A 25,267-nucleotide genomic window follows, 5' to 3' on the forward strand; every position below is an offset into this window, starting at 1 on the left:
TTGCATTGTCCAGCGTGAGCAATCCTCGGGGGACCCTGCAGCATGGCACCAGGAGGTTCACCTGCAGGGTGAAGTCCATCCACCACTTCGTTGGCATTAGTAGCTTCTCTCAGTACGCGGTGGTGGATGAGAATGCAGTGGCCAAAATTGATGCAGCCTCGCCCCTGGAGAAAGTCTGCCTCATTGGCTGTGGATTTTCAACTGGCTATGGGTCTGCAGTCAAAGTTCCCAAGGTAAGAATGACAATGGATGATAAAAACCAGTTACACGCAGACTGTCAGGAACGAAAAGGGAAGCAATTTCTCACAAGATTTGAAGATTATTTTTGTAGATTTGAAGTGTTGATTAAGAGTAGAAAAATGGGGCCGGGTGCGGTGGCTCACGCCTGTAATCCCAGCACTTTGGGAGGCCGAGACAGGTGGATCACGAGGTCAGGAGATCGAGACCATCCTGGCTAACATGGTGAAACCCCGTCTCTACTAAAAATACAAAAAAAAAATTAGCCGGGCGCGGTGGCGGGCGCCTGTAGTCCCAGCTACTCGGGAGGCTGAGGCAGGAGAATGGCGTGAACCTGGGAGGCGGAGCTTGCAGTGAGCCGAGATCGCACCACTGCACTCCAGCCTGGGTGACAGAGCAAGACTCCGCCTCAAAAAAAAAAGAAGAGTAGAAAAATTGCCCAGAAAGAATTGAGAACACAGGCTAGAAATTTCACCTGTTTATCACAGATAAAAAGCTGTTAAGAAAATGTAAAGATTTCATTTTCAATAAGTATTCTGTATTTGCTCTTTATGAGGTCATGAAATGTTAGGCCTGAGAATTCATTTAGTAATTCTTTCAACAATTAGAGAGCACCTACACATGCCTCAGGCACCCTAGGTTCTGCTAGGTTCTGAGACAGCAAAAGTAAATGAAATGAAGCGTTTGCCCTTGAGGAGCATCTAGTCTGCGGATCCTCTACTCCCAGAATTAGGATCAACAGTAGAGTCCAAAACCTTACCAGATGCACTTCCAAACCAAGGCTCACCCACTCTGTGGATTCTTAGACGGAAAGTAATGAAGCTTCAGTGATGCGTAATTCACTCATCATGGAATTTCACTGCTAAACTAACTCTCCTACCATGAACATATACCACACATATACTTCAGAAGTGTTCAATTTCAAGCTGAAATTCTTTAAAGGCTCCTCATCTGAGTAGGCTGAAAATCTAGTAGTATCTTTATTTTATGAAACTGAGGTCTAGATATATAAAGATATTTGCCCCAAATCTCACTGCTGGTTAAATGAGAGCTGAGCCTAGAACATCATCTTTCTCAAATCTCCTGCTGAATCTTAAATCACAATACATAATTATTAGCATTTTTAAATCACAGTCACAAGCCTTGTATTTTTGTAAATAAGATAGAAAGTGGTGTTGTACCCCATAGTATTGAATAACACTTGGTCAATGAATGAGTGAATAGACACCCTTAAGGGAATATAAGGCTGAGATTATTTGGGACGGTAAAGCATGTTACCCACAATGAAGGCTGACTATGGGAGAACAGGTTAATCAATAGCCCTTAGCCAATTTAAACAATTTAGAGCTTCTTGATCCTGAAGTGGATTAGGTGCCGCTGTTGCTGCTCTTGTTGAATCTAGAACCGTAGCCAGACATGGGACTGGAGGACGAGCAAAAGATGCTTACCGAGTCCGGAGATCCTGAGGAGGAGGAAGAGGAAGAGGAGGAATTAGTGGATCCCCTAACAACAGTGAGAGAGCAATGCGAGCAGTTGTAGAAATGTGTAAAGGCCCGGGAGCGGCTAGAGCTCTGTGATGAGCGTGTATCCTCTCGATCACATACAGAAGAGGATTGCACGGAGGAGCTCTTAGACTTCTTGCATGCAAGGGACCATTGCGTGGCCCACAAACTCTTTAACAACTTGAAATAAATGTGTGGACTTATTCACCCCAGCCTTCATCTTCTGGGCATCAGAATATTTCCTTATGGTTTTGGATATGCCATTTGTTTCTTATTTGTATAACTGTAAGTTCACATGAACCTCATGGATTTTGGCTTAGGCTGGTAGCTTCTATGTAATTCGCAGTGATTCTATCTTAATAAAAGTTCTGTGATCTGCAAAAAAAATAAAAATAAAAAATAAAAAAACAATTTAGAGCATATCTTTCCCAAATTTCTGTGACTTTAGCAGTTAGTCCTTTGTTCAATTGCCTCATCCGTTTTAGCAGTTGGTCTAAGTGAGTTTATGCAAGAACAGAAGATGAGAATACTCACAACAATAGGTTGTATTCATTATTAAAATACAGACAAACGTTTCATTGTGTGTGGTTCACTAGTGTATTTTTAAAGCACGGATATACTCTTCACGACTATCGAATGTTAATGAACCAACAAGTTAATTATTTAGGGTTTAATGGAAATTTTTCTGTCTCCTGGAGTAGCCTTTTCCACTTATTTTATTTTCCAAATATTGCCTTTGTGTATGTATGAGATACTGAAGCCGGCTATCAAGGGATTTCAGCAATCTTGAGTCCCTTCAAGATTGTAATCACTGCCATCTGGATCTCAAAGATCATCTAGTCCCCTGGTTCCCAGCTGAGTTCCACCTGCAGCGATTCTCATTTAATTGGCATGGACTGTGGCCTGGATAGTGGGATGGTCTTAAATCTCCCCAGATGAATCCAATATACAGCAGTTTAAGAACCACTGACAAGTTCAACCCCCTGAATTTAAACATGAATCAACTGAAGCCAAAAGAGGTTTTGATAACAGGTTGGACAGAAGAGTCTGAGCAGCATTTGATAAACATGTAGGCATGGCATTTTATAAAGCTTAGGCACTTTCTAACAATCATTACTTAACCCATTTTTGTGTTTTCCAAAAGCACAGGTCACCCCAGGCTCTACCTGTGCTGTGTTTGGCCTGGGAGGGGTCGGCCTATCTGTTGTTATGGGCTGTAAATCAGCTGGAGTGGCCAGGATCATTGCAATGGACATCAACAAGGACAAATTTGCAAAGGCAAAGAGTTGGGTGCCACTGAATGCATCAACCTTCAAGACTACAAGAAACCCATCCAAGTGGTGCTAAAGGAAATGACTGATGGAGGTGTGGATTTTTCATTTGAAGTCATCGGTCGGCTTGACACCATGGTATGTACCATGACATGCCCTGAGATTTTTGCCTCTGCAACCTGGAGGATGTTTTTAGGCAACAGAATATACATATTATATATAAAGGATATTTTAAATGATGAATGGAAATTTCCCATCATCTGTTTGTTAACTGGCTTATTTAATTTATTGTTATGAAAAATCTATCATTGAATCAGCTACACAAACTTGTCTCAAGTCGTATTTCCTCTTGAGGAAAGAAAAGCAGCTTGTTTTTCTTAACTGTATCATTACAAATTTACTTTATTAATTTTCAGTTGAAACTTGAAACTCAAGTAACTATAAATAATAAGAATTATGCTCTCAAATTGGCTAGTTTTATTTTTCTCCCACAATTTTAAGAAAAACAGTTTAACAATTTTGTATATGTTCTTGATTAATTCCAAACTTTTTATACATATTATTCTTTGGCCAAAAGAAATGAGCAATTTTAGACCAACTATTATTTTATTGACAGGAAATGTGCTCTAAGGAAAGTGACTGCTTTAATATATCACTATATTTTACCACAGAGACAGGACAGTGCCTGGCACGTAGATGGCATCCAATACTAGTTGGACTGAATATTTAAAAAATCAACAGATTTTTACTACCCTCAAACTTAAGAGCTACATATCTCATAGCATTGTTTATAGATTACATAAGACAATACATGTGACATACTTAGCACAGTGCCACCTGTCATATGGTAAGCTTCCAATAAATGTCAGCTGCCTTTTTTTTTTTTTTTTTGAGTCAGGGTCTCACTCTGCCATCCAGGCTGAAGTGCAGTGACATGATTATAGCTCACTGCAGCCTCTACCTCCTGGGCCCAAGTAATTCTCCTACCTCAGCCTCCAGAAATGCAGGGATTAGAGGCATGAGCAAGCACACCTAACCTCAGTTGGCATTATTGATATCAAATATTATTTCCAATCTTGCAGTGCTTATATCATCTTTGGCTTATACATGATTTACTTTCAAATAATTACAAATATCAATCGCAATGGGAAACACATCTCTAGTTATATTTCACCTACCCAGAATTCTCTAAAATCCTACTAAAAAAGTCTCCAGAGACCAACAGGTTTCCATTGCTGAGGTTTTCTAAAAGGTCCAGCAGTGTGGGTAACAGGGTGCAGAACCCCAGAGATCAAAGCTTTTGGCAGCCTTGACCTGGGACAGATGCCACAGAGTAATAAAGTGTCAAGAGAATTCAATTTTTCCAGGGCTATGGCTTTTCTCTTTATGCTCTTTTTCTATATTTCGGTCCATTTTCTCATGTGCAACTGGAGTGTACCTTATCTCAAGATACCAAATATATGACAGTCACATGTTCTGAGGATGTCTGGTCTTCCAAAGGTCAGAATCCAAAATCAAAGAACTAATCATTATATATCTTGGGAGGATTCTAAACCATTTTGTTGCTACAGAACATGTTCAAAATCCTGACTAGAGAATTCTTTCTAGACTGTCTTTTGAGGTTCCTGAATAATCAGTGCATTTCAATGTAACACCGATATACATTTGGGGAGATAAAAACAATATTTAAAACATGTCCATTTCATATATGGACAGAATAGGAGTCCATTTAAAATGGAGGCCCTCAAGTGGACAAGAGACTAATTTTGGTGATATAATCATTTCACTTGTTCACTGTTAAAATATCTGCTTGAAAGTACTGAGTTCAAAATAACTACTTAATAAATGAATGAAAAATGAATTAACTCACTCACAGATTGCCTAAGAATTTTGTGATGATGAAATTGTATGCTTATATAAGGAATCAGACTTTATATATGTTTGTAATGATGTTTTCCTCTTCATTTCTTTATTAGGAAGAATTAAGTGCACTCCAAGTTATTCATCTATTCTTTCATTCAAAAACCACTTTCTGGGCATTTCCTAAATCCACAGCACTATTCTATGCAAAAAAAAAAAAAAAAAAAAAAGAGCTGGGGGATGAAGGAGCAAAGGACATGATCTCTTCCCTCTACACAGTCACAATCCAGCTAAGCCTATTACATGATATTGTGCATTATGAGTAGGAACTATGTGACTCCACGTTAAGGATGCTAAATATTCACTTTATTCCAGATGGCTTCCCTGTTATGTTGTCATGAGACATGTGGCACAAGTGTCATTTTAGGGGTACCTCCTGATTCCCAAAACCTCTCAATGAACCCTATGCTGCTACTGACTGGACGCACCTGGAAGGGAGCTATTTTTGGTGGTATATAGTTAGGTTTCAGAGCCAAATTCTCATTAACCTTAAAATTTCTCCCTTTTTACAAGTGACAAGGCAAGGTTTTTAAAAGCAATGTGATCAAAAATAAATTAAAATTCCTATCCTATTTATAGGCTGCAAATCTACTAGATGTAGAACTAATGCAGACAGAAGGTCCCAAAATAGACTTTTCTAATGTCACCGCTAACCAGGACCTTTCTGTCATCTCCATCTGTTTTCGAACCTGTGACTCTGTAAGGCATAGAAATTTCTAGTAGGACATAGAAATCTATAACAATATTTCATATCTACACCCAAATTAGGACAACTGATAAATTTGCTCCTTAACTTTGGGCATAAGCATCTGTACTACAACATCTCTTCGAGAAAGATAGTGAGTAAGACCACTTGTTATCTGCAAATTTTTTTCTAGGTCAAAGCACTGTAAAAGATATTGAAGTTACTCTATCTCTTATTAACCTCAGTTATAGCAGTCTGGAATGCACTTTTTCTAAACTTTCATTTATTTGGAAAATCTTCTCTTCAATTCTCCCATTTACCCCTGGTTGAATCTAACAATGATATTGTCTTCTTTTCAGGCTTTAAGAGTAAAGAATCTGTCCCCAGACTTGTGGCTGACTTTATGGCTAAGAAGTTTTCATTGGATGCACTAATAACCAATGTTTTACCTCTTGAAAAAATAAATGAAGGATTTGACCTGCTTCACTCTGGGAAAAGGTAGATTTAAAGTTGGTTTTTGTTTTGCTTTGTATTCTACAGTAGTGGGTTGTCTAGCAGAGAATGAAAAAGTGGAAAGATGAGAAAAAATTAGAGTGCCTTCGTTTTTCCATTACCTGTTCAGTCTTTGCATGCAGCACATGTAAGATCTTACTGTGAGAAGCTGAAAATAGTTGCTTTGCATTTCCTATTTTGCTGAAGTCAAATTATGTTGATTACAGCAAATCTGAATGATCAGAGTCACTCAGCCTTCTTTAAAAGAGAACACTCACCTTTGACTCGATAAATGGATAAAGTCTATTTAAACAACCATAATTATAACATGGAGTCACTGAAGCCTCTGCCTGTCACCTAAATAATGCTGACGCTTAATGGTTGTAAATTTAAATTATTTTCAGGACATCCTCAACATTTTCATTATGGGAATAGGTGAAACTTAATAGTTTTATTTTTTCTTTGCAGTTTACAAATTTTTTTATCAATAAAAGTTACTGTAAACTTTTTTATTTATTTATTTATTTTTTTATTTTTATTTTTTTTTAATTTTTATATGGAGTCTCGCTCTGTCGCCCAGGCTGGAGTGCAGTGGTGCGATTTTGGCTCACTGCAAGCTCCGCCTCCTGGGTTCACGCCATTCTCTTGCCTCAGCCTCCCAAGTAGCTGGGACTACAGATGCCCGCCACCTCGCCCGGCTAGTTTTGTATTTTTAGTAGAGACAGGGTTTCACCATGTTAGCCAGGATGGCCTCGATCTGCTGACCTCGTGATCTGCCTGCCTCAGCCTCCCAAAGTGCTGGGATTACAGGTGTGAGCCACCGCGCCCAGCTGACTAAACCCTATTTTAAATGTCTGCCTTACATTTTCACTAACGCTTAGAAAAATAAGACAATTATATTTCCTACCGCTAACATTTCACACTTACAACCAGCTAATAAAATGAATTTTGTCACCTGCATTTGTATGAGGCACAACTGGAAACAGACAGTTATATCTAACCTCTGCCTTCTAGCTCCAGAGTCTGAGATTTTTCTGCTATCCCACTCTTATGTTCATGAGGCTTTCAAGTTTAAGTAGCATTTCTTAGGCACTCACCAATCTGCTATACTAGATACTTTATACAACAAATAGTCCTGATGAGGGAAAGAAACTAGCACCCTCAGAGCACCAGCAAGTTTGACTAAGTGTCTTACCTGCATTATCGCATGTGATTACCAGACAATGTTCAGTGTCAGTCTCAATATCATTATCTTTGAGAGGAGAAAACTGAGACTTGGAGAAGACATGACTTTGCCAAAATCATCAGGTGGTGGTAGAAAGGGGAGCCAGAATTCAAAGGTAGATCTTGTTGTTAGCAAATCTATTCACTTTCTATTAAACCACACCACCCCTCAAGAGTGCATGGATATATAAACATATACATATATGGAAAACAACAGTCATCAAAGGTTAGTTATCATTGTCATCGTTATTATCAATGACATCATCATCATGATCATCATCATAGGATTGAAAAGATGATGGCAAATACAGAGATGACCACAACAAAAGGACAGTGCTGAGCAACAAAAGAAGTCATTAAGCATGCCTAAATTCACTTTATGAGAATGTCATATAGTAATATGCATATTTAAATAAAATGAATTCTATCAATAAGCAAAGATTTAAAATTGTAATGATCAATATTGTTAAAAGTAAGGTGACATGGGCACTTTCACATACTTTCAATCGTAATGGATACATTCTTTTGGGAAAGCAATTTGGTAATTTGCATTAGAAGCCTTAAAAAAGAAAACTAGATCCTTTGTCCCAGTGAGTCCCTTTCTAGAAACATATTCTATAGAAATAATCAACTATTCAAACATACATATAGGTTTAAGTCTGTTTACTTGTTATCTGTAATGTCAAAACTTAGAAACATTCTAAAACTCCAACATTAAGAACATGATTTAATAAATTCCAACCAACTATTAGAAATGAAAGAAATGACTTCACTGGGAAATCCTTATGATGTAATTTTAGGCTCATAAAATAAAGAATGTAAATATTATACAAAATGGTCACAAATTTTCAACAAGAACAGAAAAAATGTACATATTTCCAGAAAAAAGTTGGTAGAAATTCAATAAAACATTGACACTGATTATTTCTAGGCTGTGGAATTATAGATTCCTTTTCCTTTCTTCTTTCTGCTGTCCTGTATTCTCCAAATTATGTGCATGTATTCACACGTACATAATTTTTAAAGAGTCACAAAGACCATCTTTTTCCAATCATCAGAAGTTGGCTTATAGATAGGACATTAATTCTAGTGTAAATGAGGTGGGTGGATCACCTGAGGTCAGGAGTTCAAGACCAGCCTGGCCAACATGGTGAAACCCTATCTCTACTAAAAATAAAAAAATTAGCCAGGCATGGTAGCATATGCCTATAATCTCAGCTACTCAGGAGGCTGAGGTAGGAGAATCCCTTGAACCTGGGAGGCAGAGGTTGCAGTGAACTGAGATCCTGCCATTGCACTCCAGCCTGGGCTGTAAGAGTGAAATTCCATCTCAAAAAAAAAAAAAAAATGAAGTGTCAAAATTAATACAAATCAACTTTATTCTGTCTTTCTAAGAATCCTTAAACATCTCTGTATCAAAGGTCTATCAAACCTCGAGCTCTATACTAACAACCAGAGCAAGTTACAAATCCTGCTAAGTGTCAGTTTATATAATCTCTAAGATGGAAATAATATGAAAACCTACCTCCTAGTGTCATTGTTTAGGTTGAAGTTTCAGTAAGAAAATGCATGAAGAATGTGACAAATAGAACTTATTGTAAGTTATTATCTATTGCTTTTGTTTTGTTTTGTTTTGTTTTTTGAGACACGGTTTTGCTCTTGTTGACCAGGCTGGAGTGACTTCCAGCAAATTTTGACTCTGGAATCAAGAATTTCTCTATTTGCCGATCCCCTCTCCATAATGAAACTTTGTGAATGTACATAGTTTGTACTCATTTTAGCCAGCAGGGAGGCAGGGATAACCATTACATCCAAAATGAATACCTAAAGGAAAAAATGACAATATTTAACCTGAAAGTTCCATTCTGTTCATTGGTACCCAATGCAAATATTTATGCCTACATTTAAAGGATGAGGAGGAGTTTGACAGAAGCAAAACTGGAGGAGGGCATCCAAGACCAAGGGTTCAGCAGGAAAGAGCAGAGCATATTTAGGAAATTCTAAGTATTTAGTATTAGTGGCCCATAAATTTCATAATGGGAAAGGTCTGTGGCCAAGTAACAGCGATTCCTGGATTCCTTACAAAAAGATCATGTGCACCACTTTAGGTCCACCAGGACATAAGCCACTCTGTGGTTATACTTTTATATTTTGATTTTGACTTGCCTCCTTCCCCACCAATGTCAATGTAACTAGGAGCCAGTGCATGGTGCAGAAGCCTCCCATGTGCCACTCCCACCCCATGGAGGACTGTGCCACTCTATGACAACACTGGCAGTGCCCACCTACTGCCCCCCACTCTACCTGCTCCCTTAGCCTGGGAGGAAGAAGGGTGGAAGCTAGATGTCAACTTCTGTTCCACTGGCAGGATTTGATGACCACTGCTGTGACACGGACATGTAGAACCCCATTTTCTTTTTCTGGATCTCACACCATCAGCATCAGTGTAAAAGCCACAGAGTACCCAGCAACAGGTTGTGTCCCATGATGTTATCTTAGGGAGATTAAGAAAACGGTCTTGACCCTGAGTATCTCCTTCAGCATTCTTGACAAAACAATCACATGTTCTCTACGTTTAAAAGACCCTTCCAAGTGGGCAAAACTCTTTCATTAACCTCATCCCAGCTTGACTAAGTATTGTTAGGAAATTTCAGAGACATGGCATCAAGATGGTAAGTGTGTGGGATACAAGGGATAGGGAGGAGGCTAGTTCCAAAGTGTTTGCCTGACAACTTGGTGTGGATGGTCGGTCCCTCCACCAACTTGCGATCTAAAGACAGTATCAGGTATTTGTGGTAAAGAGGGTTGTCTTAGTCCGTTTTGTGCTACTATAACAGAATACCTGAGACTGAGTAGTTTACAATGAAGAGATTTATTGGCTAACAGTTCTGGAGGCTGCGGATTTTAATATCGATATGTCAACATCTGTTCAAAGGTTTCTTGTTATATCATTACATGGTAGAAGGTATGAGAGTGAGAGAGAGCAAGAGGAGGCTGAACTCACATTTTTGCAACGTGATTAATCCTAGCCGTGACGGTATAGCCTACTGGCCTACTTACTTCTTAAGGGGTTCCACCTCTTTTTTTTTTTTTTTTTTGAGATGGAGTCTCACTCTGTTGCCCAGGCTGGAGTGCATTGGCGCGATCTCGGCTCACTGCAAGCTCCACCTCCTGGGTTCATGCCATTCTCCTGCCTTAGCCTCCTGAGTAGCTGGGACTACAGGTGCCTGCAACCATGCCCAGCTAATTTTTTTTATTTTTTTATTTTATTTTTTATTTTTTTGTATTTTTAGTAGAGACGGGGTTTTACCAGGTTAGCCAGGATGATCTCCATCTGACCTCGTGATCTGCCTGCCTCGGCCTCCCAAAGTGCTGGGATTACAGGCGTGAGCCACTGCACCTGGCCTCCACCTCTTAATACTCTTACATTGGCAACTAAACTTCAACATAAGTCTTGGAGGAGATAGCAATGGTTAAATTTGGAAATGGACTTGATGAGTTTGAAGGCCTTCTAGGATTTTCTAATATAGTTGTTTATACAAAGTCTGGAGCTAAACATGGGAGGTACATTTCTTGTAAGGCCAACCTTTAGTCATCTTTGTGTGACAGGGATCTCTAACTGCGATTAATAGCAGAGTCCTTACAGTCTCTTTGTTCCCCTTTCATAACTGCAAAAACTGTTGGTTAAATCCTCTACTTAAAACTCTTTAATGTGAATATCAGAAGTAGAAACAAAAGCAATTTTAGCTTTTAGCCAGTATATAGGACTTTTAAAATTATGTTATACCATGTCTCAATTCTTATATCATAATCTTTCATAAATTATGCTAGACCCTGTTTCTATTATATAATGTTTTCTATTTGAAATTGAATTTTTCATTTTTAAATAATTTTAGCCAGTAGCTTATATTGTCAGTATCTTCCATGCCTTCCTGCAAGTCAAAATCTTATCCCAAGTGACAGTCCCAGCTCTACTCACCCGTCTTCATCATATCATGGTGAAGTTTCCCCAAATTCTCTCTCCTTCCTGAAGCCTTTCTGTGAAGAGATCCCTTTCTAAACATCTCCCTTGATTACACATAAAAGTTTACTCTCAATTTTTTTAAATGTACTTGAAAAAATAAACACAGTTGAAGGGGGTTAATTATATAAAGCATTTCTTCACACATATGTTAGTTTTCTATTTCTGAGTAACAAGTACCACACAATTATTGGCTTGAATGAACACCATTTATTCTCTCAAGGCTTCTGCAGGTGAAAAATCTGGAAACAGCTGAACTAGTTGCTCCAACTAGAGTCTCAACAGTATTAGCTGGCCTGTGTTCCTTTCTGGAGCTTGGGGCCCTCTTTCTGGCTCACATTGCTGTTGCCAGAATTCAGTTCCCAGTGGCTGTGGGACTGAGTCTTCTGCTTTCTTACTGGCTGTCGACCAGGGAACAATCTCAGCATGGCTCTCTCTGCATACCCTCTCATGCTCCCAAACTCCTGACTCTGAAACCCCTCAAGTCTAACACAACAGAGTCTCCTACAATGTCAGGTGATCACACACATGACTATTCCATCAGCACTTGCCCTGTAACACAACCTAATCCAGGGAGTGGATGTCCCATCATAGTCAAAATTTCCATCCTCATGTAAGCATACGGGATCATACAAGACATGTATACCAGGGAGGTGGAATCTTGAGAGTCGGCTTAGAATTTTGTCTACCATCATGTTTCAATAAGTTTGGCCTGCTATACCAAACATAACAGACTGGATGGCTTAAACAACAAACATTTATTTCTCACCATTATGGAGGATGGGGAGTACAAGACCAAGGGGCCAATAGAGCTGTGCCTGGTGAAGGGCAACTTCCTGGCCTGTAGACATACACCTTCCCTCTGTATCCTCACATGACTGAGAGAATGATCACCTTGTGTCTCTTCTTATAATGGCACTAACCCCATTCCTGAGGATGGAATCACCTCCCAAAGCCCCACCTCCAGATACCGTCACATTGGGGATTAGACTTCAACACGTGAATTTTGGTGGAACACAAACCTTCAGTCTGTACCACACAACATGACAGTAGAATTCATGAGGATGCTCTCGATGTCAAATTCCTGTAAATTATTAAAGAATGTAATTGACATTCTTGAAGAAATTATTGAAGAAATTTGATTGTCCTGCCTCTATTAAAGACTTTCAAGAATATTATGTAAATGAATTTTTATTATGGAGCAAATAAATCAAATCAAATGAAAACAAAATGGGAGGTTGACTTCAATAATTTCATGAATATATTTAAAATCAAATTCTTAGCATGGAGAAAAATCTCAAATTTTAGTATAAAGAAATAAACTAAGAAAGAAATAGACAAGGAAAAATATTTTCAACATATATGATTGACAAAAAATAGATATTTCTAATATCCAAGTGCATTTTATTTAAAAATAGACAACCCAGTAGGAAAATGGACAATGATGAATTTCATAGGAGAGGAAATTAAAATGACCAACAAGCATATTAAATGGTATTGAGCCTTGGTAGTTGTCAAAAAAATACAAACTAAAGCAAAATGAGATATCACACATTAGCTTTTGGTATGGGTAGAAATATGCATTGTCATAGGTATCTGACAAGAAATTTGTGATATTTATTAAAATTTACAATGTGCTTGTCCCCAGCAATACCACATTTTGGAATAGAATCCATATAAATAAAAATATCTGTGCATAAGGACATAGAGACAAGACTACCTACTGCAGCCTTATTTGTAGAAGAAACAAAAATTTTTAAACTGAGTGATGGACAGAATAAGGAATGATAACTCCCAATTTTGAATGGTAAGTGGATCTTTCTTTAAAAACAGGGAGCTGGGTGTAGTGGCTCATGCCTGTAATCCCATCACTTTGGGAGGCCACGGTGTGAGGATCACCTGAGCTCAGGAGTTCAAGACCAGCCTGGGCAACATGACAAAAAGTCGTCTCTACACAATTAGCCAGGCATAGTGGCATGTGACTGTAGTCTCAGCTATTTGGGAAGCTGAGTTAGGAGAATCACTGGATCCTGGGAAGCAGAGGTTGCAGGGAGCCATGACCGTGCACTGCACTCTAGCTTGGGCAACAGAGAAAGACCCTGTCTTAAAAAATATATATATATATCTTAAAATCTGGCAGTGTTAAAATTATAAATCACTATAAAAAGCAAGGTACAGAGTAATTTGTATTGTATGATCCAATTTTTGTGAAAGACAAAACAAATTTTACGCCTGTTCCTCTACCATGCCTCCCCAAGTCCTTCATTCCAAATAGCACCTCTGTCTCTACTCTCAAAGCAACAACTGATCCCTGTGATAGGACACTTCCCAGCCAGGCTGATAGGTAGACTTGGCTGCCTGTGTGTCTTTTCTTCAGAGAGTGTGAGCTTCCTTTTATGAATAATAATTGTAGCTAACATTTAGGAGGGTGCTCCTACCTGCTAAACTCTGTGATCAGTACTTTAAATTGATTATTTAATTTATTCACTAAACAGTCCTTTAAAATGGTGCTGTTATTCCTCTTCATCTTACAGATAAGGAAACTAAGGCAAAACAAACAAACAACAACAACAACAAAATGAAATAATAAGTGCAAGCACACAGAGCTAGTAAGGAATAGGGTCTGCCAGGTCCCAAAAGGCATGCCATCACCACTGCCCCATACTGCCTCTGGCACAGGTAGAGGTCATGTCTTACTCATCTCTGTCGCTCCACTGGACCCAGCTTAGAGCCTGACCTAGGGAGATGCTCAGTCAATGCTAATTAATTTTAGGTAGAACAGCAATGTCAGGCACAGTGAGCACTTTTGCTGTGATTGATTGGGTGTCTGATTCTCTGCTATGAAGAGAAGGGGAGTGCTGGATCAAATACATCCCTCTGGTGCCTAGCTCTCTGCTTTATTTGTCCTGCTTTCTTGCTCCTCCTTCTTCTTAACTGCACCACTTGGGTTCAGAGCTGGAGCTTAGTCCAGTCAAAGGAAAAACAGAACTCTGAATGGCCTGAGTGAGCCTGAAGGACACATACAAAGTCTAGCAAGTGAAAAAAGAGAGATTAAAAGTGGGAAATATTTAATATAATCAAGATGTTATCTGAAATTGGTATATTGCAAACAATGTCCAGATTTCAAATGCTGATTCAGCGCCCATTCATTCTGAAAATGGTGTTAATTGAATAATACGTGATGTATGTGGTTTAAAGACCCCAGATAACATGTGTAGAATTAAGTACTATTTCTGCTTTGCTGACTAAGGCAAATAATTCATTGAAGTCTCCTGTAATGCAGAGAGGAAAGAAATCACATATGTGCAGCAGGAAAAGTACATGCAAGAGTTTCATGTGGAATAAGATTCTCTATACGTGTAACAGATAAAGTAATACAGAGTTAAAGAATGGCTTAATATTTTTCTATAAGTAAGAAATAACACATATTATGTTGACTTATTTTGGAAAAACAGTTTACCTAAATGTCTCACAATGTATGGCTTCTTATCATCATCTTTCTTCTGTGTCTATAAAAATAATTTTATTGCGGGTTTATGCCAAATTAAATATAACTGTTCTGGTAAATCTAAGATTATAAAAGTCTCTAATCATGAATTTATCTTTATATGAAGAAGTCGAAATTTACAAGAACTATACTGTGAAGTCTTATACACCTGAAAGTTCAAACTGACAAATGGTTTTATATAAGGACTTAGAATCAGAGGGCTTTGAATCATTTCTGCAAAATTTCATGTCAAATTACTAAAGCACAGCAAATCAAAGCATTAGAAATGTCATAATTAAGCAAGCCAAATAAGTACAAAAAGTTTTATTACACATATTTTAACATAGTTAATAAAATTTCCATAGATTTTATATATATATATATATATATATACACACACACACACACACAGCAGTATTCTCATTCTTAAAAGTCATCATGGTTCTTATCGCAAGTGATAGTAATACAATTTTGAAAACTGATTAGCACTAAAAACATATATTATGCTTCAATTTCATGTAGATACATACTTATAAAATATATACAGATACACACATACATAGAGATTATACACATTCAATTCATAAAGTATGTTTTACTAAGCTCAAAGAGCTTTGAAGCTCTTTCTAGTACATTTGTTATACTGAAAGTTGATCACATAGCAATAACCATTCAAGTCAGAGTTCCTATGGTTTTTAAGCAGACACAAAGGCACAGCAAGGTAGTTAGAAACAGCTAACAAGTGACCAGTTTTCAATTGTCTTTTTCCAACTCTATTCAAATATTCATTGCTGATTACCATTCATAGTTGACTAGCGAATTCCAAATGAGGTAGAAAAATCACCAGCAGAAAGAAAAATTAAATACACCAAAGTCTGGATGACAAAGTATCAATAAAGAACTAAAAAGGGAAAAGCATAAATGTTGATGAGGAGAACAGAGAATAAATAGGTGCTAAATCCTCCCCACCTATAAACTACATCAGACAGTAGTCATCTCTGTTTAACCCTTTCATAACTGCGTGCCTTCACAAGGCCTCTATTCCTTCAAAAGTTAATAATAACTCATAGAGTTACTATGAGGATTAAATGATTGAATAACATAAAGCATAAGGTGCTTGGCGTATTGTAAGAGACAAATAAATGTTAGCTATTAGCATTGTCATTATTATTATTTAACTTTTCAATACAGTGTTTAAACAGATCCTGGGATAAAGAAAATAATAGAACTTTGGATCCAGGTAATGCTGAATTCTATCTCAGATCTGTGCATTATCAGCCATATGATCATGGGAAAATTGCTCATTCTTTCTAAGCCTCAGTCTTTTCATCTACAAAATAAGACATGATTATTTTTATTATTTCCAATGTATATGATAGGAAGAACACTGAAGGCTATATTATAAAAATGAACTCTAAAAAAAAATGCATTTCAGTTGAATATTTCTTAGCATATTTTAGTGTATGTCAATTTCACTATCGAAATGTTTTGACTGGCAGTACTTTCCAACAGTGAAACAGAAATTGATATAAATGAACAACAATTTAATTCAGCACTGAAATCAAGACTAAAAATATCTTAGCGAATTTAATTCCTAAGAATAACTATTAAGATGCTGATGTAAAGATTCAAAACCGGCCAGGTGTGGTGGGTCATACCCAAAATCCCAGCACTTTGGGAGGCCGAGGAGGGTGGATCACCTGAGGTCAGAAGTTCAAGACCAGCCTGGCCAACATGGTGAAACCTCGTCTGTACTAAAATTGCAAAAATTAGCTAGGCATAGTGGCATGCCCCGTAATCCTAGCTACTCAGGAGGGAAGAGAAAGAGAAGGAAAAAAAGAAGAAAGCTTCACTCTTCAATTTTGACTTCTGCATTTCTTGACTCAAATCTAACCTAGAAAAGAGTCTCTGTATATAAAAGAGATAACATGTGCATGCTAAGTTCCAAATGAGTTAGATAAACAAGAAGCGCCACATTAGTAATGTGGAGAGAGAGCTAAAGGACAGTGGAGCAGATAAACAAAGAGTGGAGGAGAAGCAGTCCCACTAAGTCAGGAGAGAGAAGAGAATCAGGGAAACAGGAAGATACAGGGAATGATAAACAGGGATTCTCTATTTGTTTTCTAGTGCTACTGTAACAAATTACCATAGACTGAGTGACTAGAGCTCTCAACCCTCAATTCAGAGATTGTGTAAATATCCCTTTTGACTCTCCCAATGGTAGTTGGAAAGATGTGAGGCAATGGAGAGTTTGTTGTTGGTTTCTATGTTTTCCTTTTTAATAAGAGAGAGATGAATATGTTAAAAAGCTGACAAATCAATGGTGGCTGGCAAGATGGCTGACTAGGAACAGCTCTGGTTTGCTACTCTCAGCAAGATCAATGCAGAAGGTGGGGGATTTCTGCATTTTCAACTGAGGTATTCAGTTCATCTCATTGGGACTGGGTAGACAGTGGGTGCAGCACATGGAGGGTGAGCCGAAGTAGAGTGGGGCGTCGCCTCACCTGGGAAGTGCAAGAAGTCAGGGAACTGCCTCCCTTACCCAAGCGAAGCCGTGAAGGACTGTGCCCTGAGGGACAGGTGCACTCTGGCCCAAATATTATTCTTTTCCCATGGTCTTCACAACCTGCAGACCAGGAGATTCCCTCAGGTGCCTACGCCACCAGGGCCTGGGGTTTCAAGCACAAAACTGGGCAACAATTTGGCCAGACACCAAGCTAGCTGCAAAAGTTTTTTTTCATACCCCGGTGGCACCTGGAATGCCAGTGAGACAGAACCATTCACTCACCTGAAAAGAGAGCTTAAGCCAGGGAGCCAAGTGGTCTATCTCAGTGGATCCCACCCCCATGAAGCCCAGCAAGCAGAGATCCATGGGTTTGAAATTCTCACAGCCAGCCCAGCAGTCTGAAGTCAACCAGTGACACTCGACATTGATAGAGGGGGGAGCATCCACCATTACTGAGGCTTAAGTAGACGATTTTCCCCTCACAGTGTAAACAAAGCTGCCAGGAAGTTTGGACTGGGCAGAGCCCACCATAGCTCAGCAAAGCCACTGTAGCCAGATTGCCTCTCTAGATTTCTCCTCTCTGGGCAGGGCATCTCTGAAAGAAAGGCAGAAGCCCCAGTCAGGGGCTTATAGATAAAACTCCCATTTCCCTGGGACAGAGCACCTGGGGGAAGGGGTGGCTAGACTTCTGCCTTCAGCAGACTTAAATATTCCTGCCTGACAACTCTGACAAGAGCAGCAGATCTCCCAGCACACCACTCAAGCTCTGCTAAGGGACAGACTGCCTCTTCAAGAGGGTACCTGACCCCCATGCCTCCTGACTGAGAGACACCTCCCTGTAGGGGCCAACAGACACCTCATACAGGAGAGCTCTGGCTGGCATCTGGCAGGTGCCTCTCTGGGACAAAACTTCCAGAGGAAGGAACACACAGCAATCTTGCTGTTCTGCAGCCTCCGCTGCTGATACCCAGGCAAACAGGGTCTGGAGTGGACTTCCAGCAAACTCCAGCAGACCTGTACCAGAGGGCCCTACTGTAAGAAGGAAAACTAACAAACAGAAAGAAATAGAATCAACATAAAAAAAAAAAAAAGGCATCCACACAGAAACCCGATCTGAAGGTCACCAACATCAAAGACCAAAGGTAGATAAATCCACGAAGATGAGGAAAAACCAGTGCAAAAAGGCTGAAAATTCCAAAAATCAGAAAGCCTCTTCTCCTTCAAAGGATCAAAACTCCTTGACAGCAAGGGAACAAAACCAGACAGAGAATAAGTTTGATAAATTGACAGAAGAGGCTTCAGAAGGTAGGTAATAACAAACTCCTCTAAGCTAAAGGAGCACGTTCTAACCCAATGCAAGGAAGTTAAGAACCTTGAAAAAAGGTTAAAGGAATTGCTAACTAGAATAACCAGTTTAGAGAAGAACATAAATGACCTGATGGAGCTGAAAAACACAGCATGAGAACTTTGTGAAGCATACACAAATATCAATAGCTGAATAGATCAAGCAGAAGAAAGGATATCAGAGACTGAAGATCAACTTAATGAAATAAAGCATGAAGACAACATTAGAGAAAAAAGAATGAAAAGGAACAAACAAAGCCTCCAAGAAATATGGAACTATATCAAAAGACCAAACCTACGTTTGATTTGTGTGCCTGAAAGTGGCGAGGAGAATGGAACCAAATTGGCAAACACTCTTCAGAATATTATCCAGTAGAACCTCTCCAACCTAGCAAGACAGGCCAACATTCAAATTCAGGAAATACAGAGAACACCACTAAGATATTCCTCAAGAAGAGAAACACCAAGACACACAATCTTCGTATTCACCAAGGTTGAAATGAAGGAAAAAATGTTAAGGGCAGCCAGAGAGAAAGGTCGGATTACCCACAAAGGGAAGTCCATCAGACTAACAGTGGATCTCTTGGCAGAAACCCTACAAGCCAGAAGAGAGCAAGGGGACAATATTCGACATTCTTAAAGAAAAGAATTTTCAACCCACAATTTCATATCCAACCAAACGAAGCTTCATAAGTGAAGGAGAAATAAAATACTTTCCCAACAAGCAAATGCTGAGGGATTTTGTCACCATCAGACCTGCCTTACAAGAACTCCTGAAGGAAGCACTAAATATGGAAAGGAAAAAACGATACCAGCCACTGCAAAAACATACCAAATTGTAAAGATCATCGACACTATGAAGAAATTGCATCAATTAAGAGGTGAAATAACCAGCTAGCATCATAATAACAGAATCAAATTCACACATAACAATATTAACCTTCAATGTAAATGAGCTAAATGCCCCAATTAAAAGACACAGACTGGCAAATTGGTTACAGAGTCAAGACCCATCAGTTTGCTGTATTCAGGAGACCAATTTCATGTGCAAAGACACACATAGGCTCAAAATAAAGTGATGGAGAAATATTTACCAAGCAAATGGAAAGCAAAAAAAAATCAGGGGTTATAATCCCAGCCTCTGATGAAACAGACTTTAAACCAACAAAGATCAAAAAAGACAAAGAAGGGCATTACATAATGGTAAAGGGATCAATGTAACAAGAAGAGCTAACTATCCTAAATATATATGCACCCAATACAGAAGCACCCAAAATCATAAAGCAAGTTCTTAGAGACCTACAAAGAGACTTAGACTCACACAGAATAATAGTGGGAGACTTTAAAACCCCACTGTCAATATTACACAGATCAATGAGATAGAAGACTAACAAGGATATTCAGGACTTGAACTCAGCTCTAGAACCAGTGGACTTAAAAGACATCTACAGAACTCTCCACCCCAAATCAACAAAATATACATTCTTCTCAGCACCACATAGCACTTATTTTAAAATTGACCACATAATTGGAAGTAAAACACTCCTCAACAAATGCAAAGGAACAGAAATCATAACAAACAGTCTCTCAGACCACAGTGCAATCAAATTAGAATTCACAATGAAGAAACTCACTCAAAACTACATAACTACATGGAAACTGAAGAACCTGCTCCTGAATGAATACTGAGTAATAAAGAAATTAAGGCACAAATAAATAAGTTATTTGAAACCAATGAGAATGAATACACAATATACCAGAATCTCTGAGACACAGCTAAAGCAGTGGTTAGAGGGAAATTTATAGCACTAAATACCCACAAGAGAAAGCAGAAATGATTGAAAATCGACACCCTAACATCACAATTAAAAGAAATAGAGATTGACTGGGCATGGTGGCTCATGCCTGTAATCCCAACACTTTGGGAGGCTGAGGCAGGTGAATCATGATGTCAGGAGATTGAGACAATCCTGGCTAACATGAAGAAACCCTGTCTCTCCAAAAAAAAAAAAAATACAAAGAGTTATCCAAGCATGGTGGCACACACCCATATTCCCAGTTACTTCTGAGTAACTGGGAATATGGGTGTGTGCCACCATGCTTGGATACTCTCCTGAGGCAGGAGAATCACTTGAACTCAGGAGGTGGAGGTTGCAATGAGCCAAGATCATGCCAATGCACTCCAGCCTGGGCGACAGAGTGAGACCCCATATCAAAAAAAAAAAAAAAAAAAAGAAAAGAAAAGAAATAGAGAAGCAAGAGCAAGCAAATTCACACACTAGCAGAAGACAAGAAATAACTAAGATCAGAGCAGAAATGAAGGAGATAGAGACACAAAAAACCATCCAAAAAATCAATGAATCTAGGAGCTGTTTTTTTGAAAAGATCAACAAAATAGACCACTAGCAGACTAATAAAGAAGAAAAGGGGAAGAATCAAATAGACACAACAAAAAACGATAAAGGGAAAATCACCACTGATCCCCCAGAAATACAAACTACCATCAGAGAATACTATAAACACCTTCATACAAATAAACTAGAAAATCTAGAAGAAATTGATAAATTCCTGGATACATACACTCTCTGAAGACTAAACCAGGAAGAAGTTGAATCCATGAATAGACCAATAACAACTTCTGAAATTGAGGCAGGAATTAATAGTCTACCAACCCAAAAAAAGACCAGGACCAAATGGATTCACAGCCTAATTCTACCAGAGGTACAAAGAGGAGCTGGTAACATTCCTTCTGAAACTATTCCAAACAATAGAAAAACAGGAACTCCTCCCTAACTCATGTTATGAGGCCAGCATCATGCTGATACTAAAACCTGGCAGACACAACAAAAAAAGAAAATATCAGGCCAATATCACTGATGAACATCGATGTGAAAATCCTCAATAAAATACTGGCAAACTGAATCCAGCAGCACATTGAAAAGCTTATCCACTATAATCAAGTCAGATTCATCCCTGGGATGCAAGACGGGTTCAACATATGCAAATCAATAAACAAACTCCATCACATAAACAGAAATAATGAAAAAAAGACACATGATTGTCTCAATAGATGAAGAAAAGGCCCTCAATAAAATTCAACAATGCTTCATGCTAAAAACTCTCAATAAACTAGGTATTAATGGAATGTATTTCAAAATAATAAAAGCTATTTATAACAAACCCACAGCCCATAACATACTGATGGGCAAAGGCTGGAAGCATTCCCTTTGAAAACCGACACAAGACAAGGATGCCTTCTCTCACCACTCCTAATCAACATAGTATTGGAAGTTCTGGCCAGGGCAATCAGGCAAGAGAAAGAAACAAATGGTATTCACATAGGAAGAGAGGAAGTCAAACTGTCTCTGTTTGCAGATGACATGATTGTAAATTTAGAAAACCCCATCGTCTCAGCCCAAAATTTCCTTAAGTTAATTAGCAACTTCAGCAGTTTCTGGATACAAAATCAATGTGCAAAACTCACAAGCATTCCTATACACTGATAACAGCTGGAGAGCCAAATTATAAGTGAACTCCCATTCACAATTGCTACAAAGACAATAAAATACCTAGGAGTACAACTTACATGGGGTGTGAAGGACCTCTTTAAGGAGAACTACAAACCACTGCTCAAGGAAATAAGAGGATACACAAACAAATCGAAAAACATTCCATGCTCATGGATAGAAAGAATCAATATCATGAAAATGGTCATGCTGTCCAAAGTAATATATAGATTCAATGCTATCCCCATCAAGCTACCATTGACTTTCTTCACATAATTAGAAAAAACTGCTTTAAATTTCATATGGAACCAAAAGAGATCCCATATGGCAAAGACAATCCTAAGCAAAACAAACAAACAAAGCTGGAGCCATCACGCTACCTGACTACAAGCTATACTACAAGGCTACGGTTACCAAAACAGCATGGTATTGGTACCAAAACAGATATAGACCAATGGAACAGAACAGAGGCCTCAGAAATAACACTATACATCTTCAGTAATCTGATCTTTGACAAACCCGACAAAAACAAGAAATGGGGAAAGGATTCCCTATTTAATAAATAGTGTTGGGGAAAACTGACTAGCCATATGTGGAAAACTGAAACTGGACTACTTACTTACACCTTATACAAAAATTAACTCAGGATGGATTAAAGACTTAAACATAAGACCTAAAACCCAAAAACCCTAGAAGGAAACCTAGGTAATACCATTCTGGATATAGGCATGGGCAAGGGCTTCATGACTAAAACACCAAAACAATAGCAACAAAAGCCAAAATAGACAAATAGGATCTAATTAAACTAAAGAGCTTCTGCACAGCAAAAGAAACTACCATCAGAGTGAACAGGCAACCTACAGAATGGGAGAAAATTTTTGCAATCTACCCATCTGACAAAGGGCTAATATCCAGAATCTACAAAGAACTCAAACAAATTTACAAGAAAATAACAAACAACCCCATCAAAAAGTGGGCAAGGGATATGAACAGACACTTCTCAAAAGAAGACATCTATGCAGTCAGCAGATACATGAAAAAAATGCTTATCATTACTGGTCATCAGAGCAATGCAAATCAAAACCACAATGAGATATCATCTCAAGTCAGTTAGAATGGCAATCATTAAAATGTCAGGAGGCCACAGATACTGGAGAGGATGGGGAGATATAGGAACACTTTTACACTGTTGGTGGGAGTCTAAATTAGTTGAACCATTGTGGAAGACAGTGTGGCGGTTCCTCAAGGATCTAGAACTAGATTTACCATTTGACCCAGCGATCCCATTACTGGGTATATACCCAAAGGATTATAAATCATACTACTATAAAGACACACACACATGTATGTTTATTGCAGCACTATTCACAACAGCAAAGACTTGGAACCAACCCAAATATCCATCAGTGATAGACTGGATTAAGAAAATGTGGCACATATAAATCATGGAATACTATGCAGTCATAAAAAGGATGACTTCATATTCTTTGCAGGGACTGGGATGAAGCTGGAAACCAGCATTCTCAGAAAAGTAACACAAGGACAGAAAATCAAACACTGCAAGTTCTCACTCATATGTGGGAATTGAACAATGAGATCACTTGGACACGGTGGGGGGAATATCACACACCAGGGCCTGTCAGGGGGAGGGGGACTGGGAGAGGGATAGCATTAGGAGAAATACCTAATGTAAATGATGAGTTGATGGGTGCAGCAAACCAACATGGCACATGTATCAAACCTGCACGTTGTGCACATGTACCCTAGAATTTAAGGTATAAAAGAAATAAAAAATAAAAAGTAAAAAATAAAGCCCTTACAATGGTCTAGAAGTACCTGCACAATGTGTCCTACAATGGTGTAGAAGTACCTAAATAATCTGGCCCCCATTCCTCTCTCAGCTCATCTGATGCTTTCTTCTATTTTGCTCCCTCCTCTCCAATCACACTGGCTTCCCTGGTATTCTTCAAATACGTTTCTCATTCTTTTATCTTAGTGCCTTTGCCTGGAATATTATTTTCCTACATATTCACATATGTAGGAAATTTTAAATCATCCTCATTAAAATCGAAGCTCCTAACATATTTCTCCTTATATATCTATATCATTGTTTTTATTTTAAAAAAATACTATATGGTTTATATTTATGGTTTAAGTCCCTTCCTCAATAATATAAAACTTCATGAGTCTGGAGACGTTTTTATTTGTTGATGTATTCCCAAAGCCAAGAACAGTGCTTGGCACACATAGTAGCTTCTCTTTCTGTCTCTGTGTACGTATGTGAGTGCATGTGTGCATGCACACATTTTATTTGTGTGTTTGTGTTTAGTTGTTGTTTTTGTTGAATGGATGAATGAAGGAATGGATGACATATCACCTACCCACCCCCTTGCTCACGTAACTTACACTTACTTATCTTCTTCCTGTTCCTTAAACATGCTCAGTTTTTCTTTCTTTCAGGGCTTTACATTCTTTACCTTCATTCGGGTATATGCATCTCCTTACTCTTCAAAATTTGCACTAAGCATTTAATGTGAATCCTTTAGTCTCAGTTTTAAAATTTATTTTGAGAGCTCTTACCCAAAAATTATATCAGAAAGAAGTCTCACTCATTGCTCTTTGTTCCAGCTTTCTGTTTGTTTCCTTTAGAGTACTTCTTATGCTCTTAAACTGTTTTGTTTACAAAGGTAATAACCTCCTTATTGTCTGTATATTAAAACATTTAGTCCCCATAAAAAAAAACCCATCAAAATGTGGGCAAAGGATATGAACAGACACTTCTCAAAAGAAGACATTTATGCAGCCAACAAACATATGAAAAAAAGCTCATCCTCACTAGTCGTTAGAGAAATGCAAATCAAAACTACAATGAGATACCATCTCACACCAGTTAGAATGGCAATCATTAAAAAGTCAGGAAACAACAGATGCTGGAGAGGATGTGGAGAAATAGGAACACTTTTACGCTGTAGGTGGGAGTGTAAATCAGTTCGAACATTGTGAAAGACAATGGAGATTCCTTAAGGATCTAGAACCAGAAATACCATTTAAGCCAGCAATCCCATTACTGGG

General features: G+C 38.5%; 1 long non-coding RNA gene and 1 pseudogene across 1 annotated transcript in view; one reads left to right on the forward strand and one right to left on the reverse strand.

Annotated features, from left to right (window-relative positions):
- Positions 1–1,590: 1,590 nt before the first annotated feature.
- LOC105486375 (cytochrome b-c1 complex subunit 6, mitochondrial-like) lies at positions 1,591–2,099 on the forward strand (annotated as a pseudogene).
- Positions 2,100–11,264: 9,165 nt separating this feature from the next.
- Positions 11,265–25,267, reverse strand: part of LOC139362363 (uncharacterized) — a 105,941-nt gene continuing 91,938 nt past the window's right edge. Inside the window, exon 3 of the long non-coding RNA XR_011621151.1 lies at positions 11,265–12,436. This is a non-coding gene — a long non-coding RNA (uncharacterized lncRNA). The remainder of the gene's footprint in view (positions 12,437–25,267) is intronic.

This window comes from Macaca nemestrina, chromosome 3 (genome assembly GCF_043159975.1).
Source record: "Macaca nemestrina isolate mMacNem1 chromosome 3, mMacNem.hap1, whole genome shotgun sequence".
NCBI classification, from domain to species: Eukaryota; Metazoa; Chordata; class Mammalia; order Primates; family Cercopithecidae; genus Macaca; species Macaca nemestrina.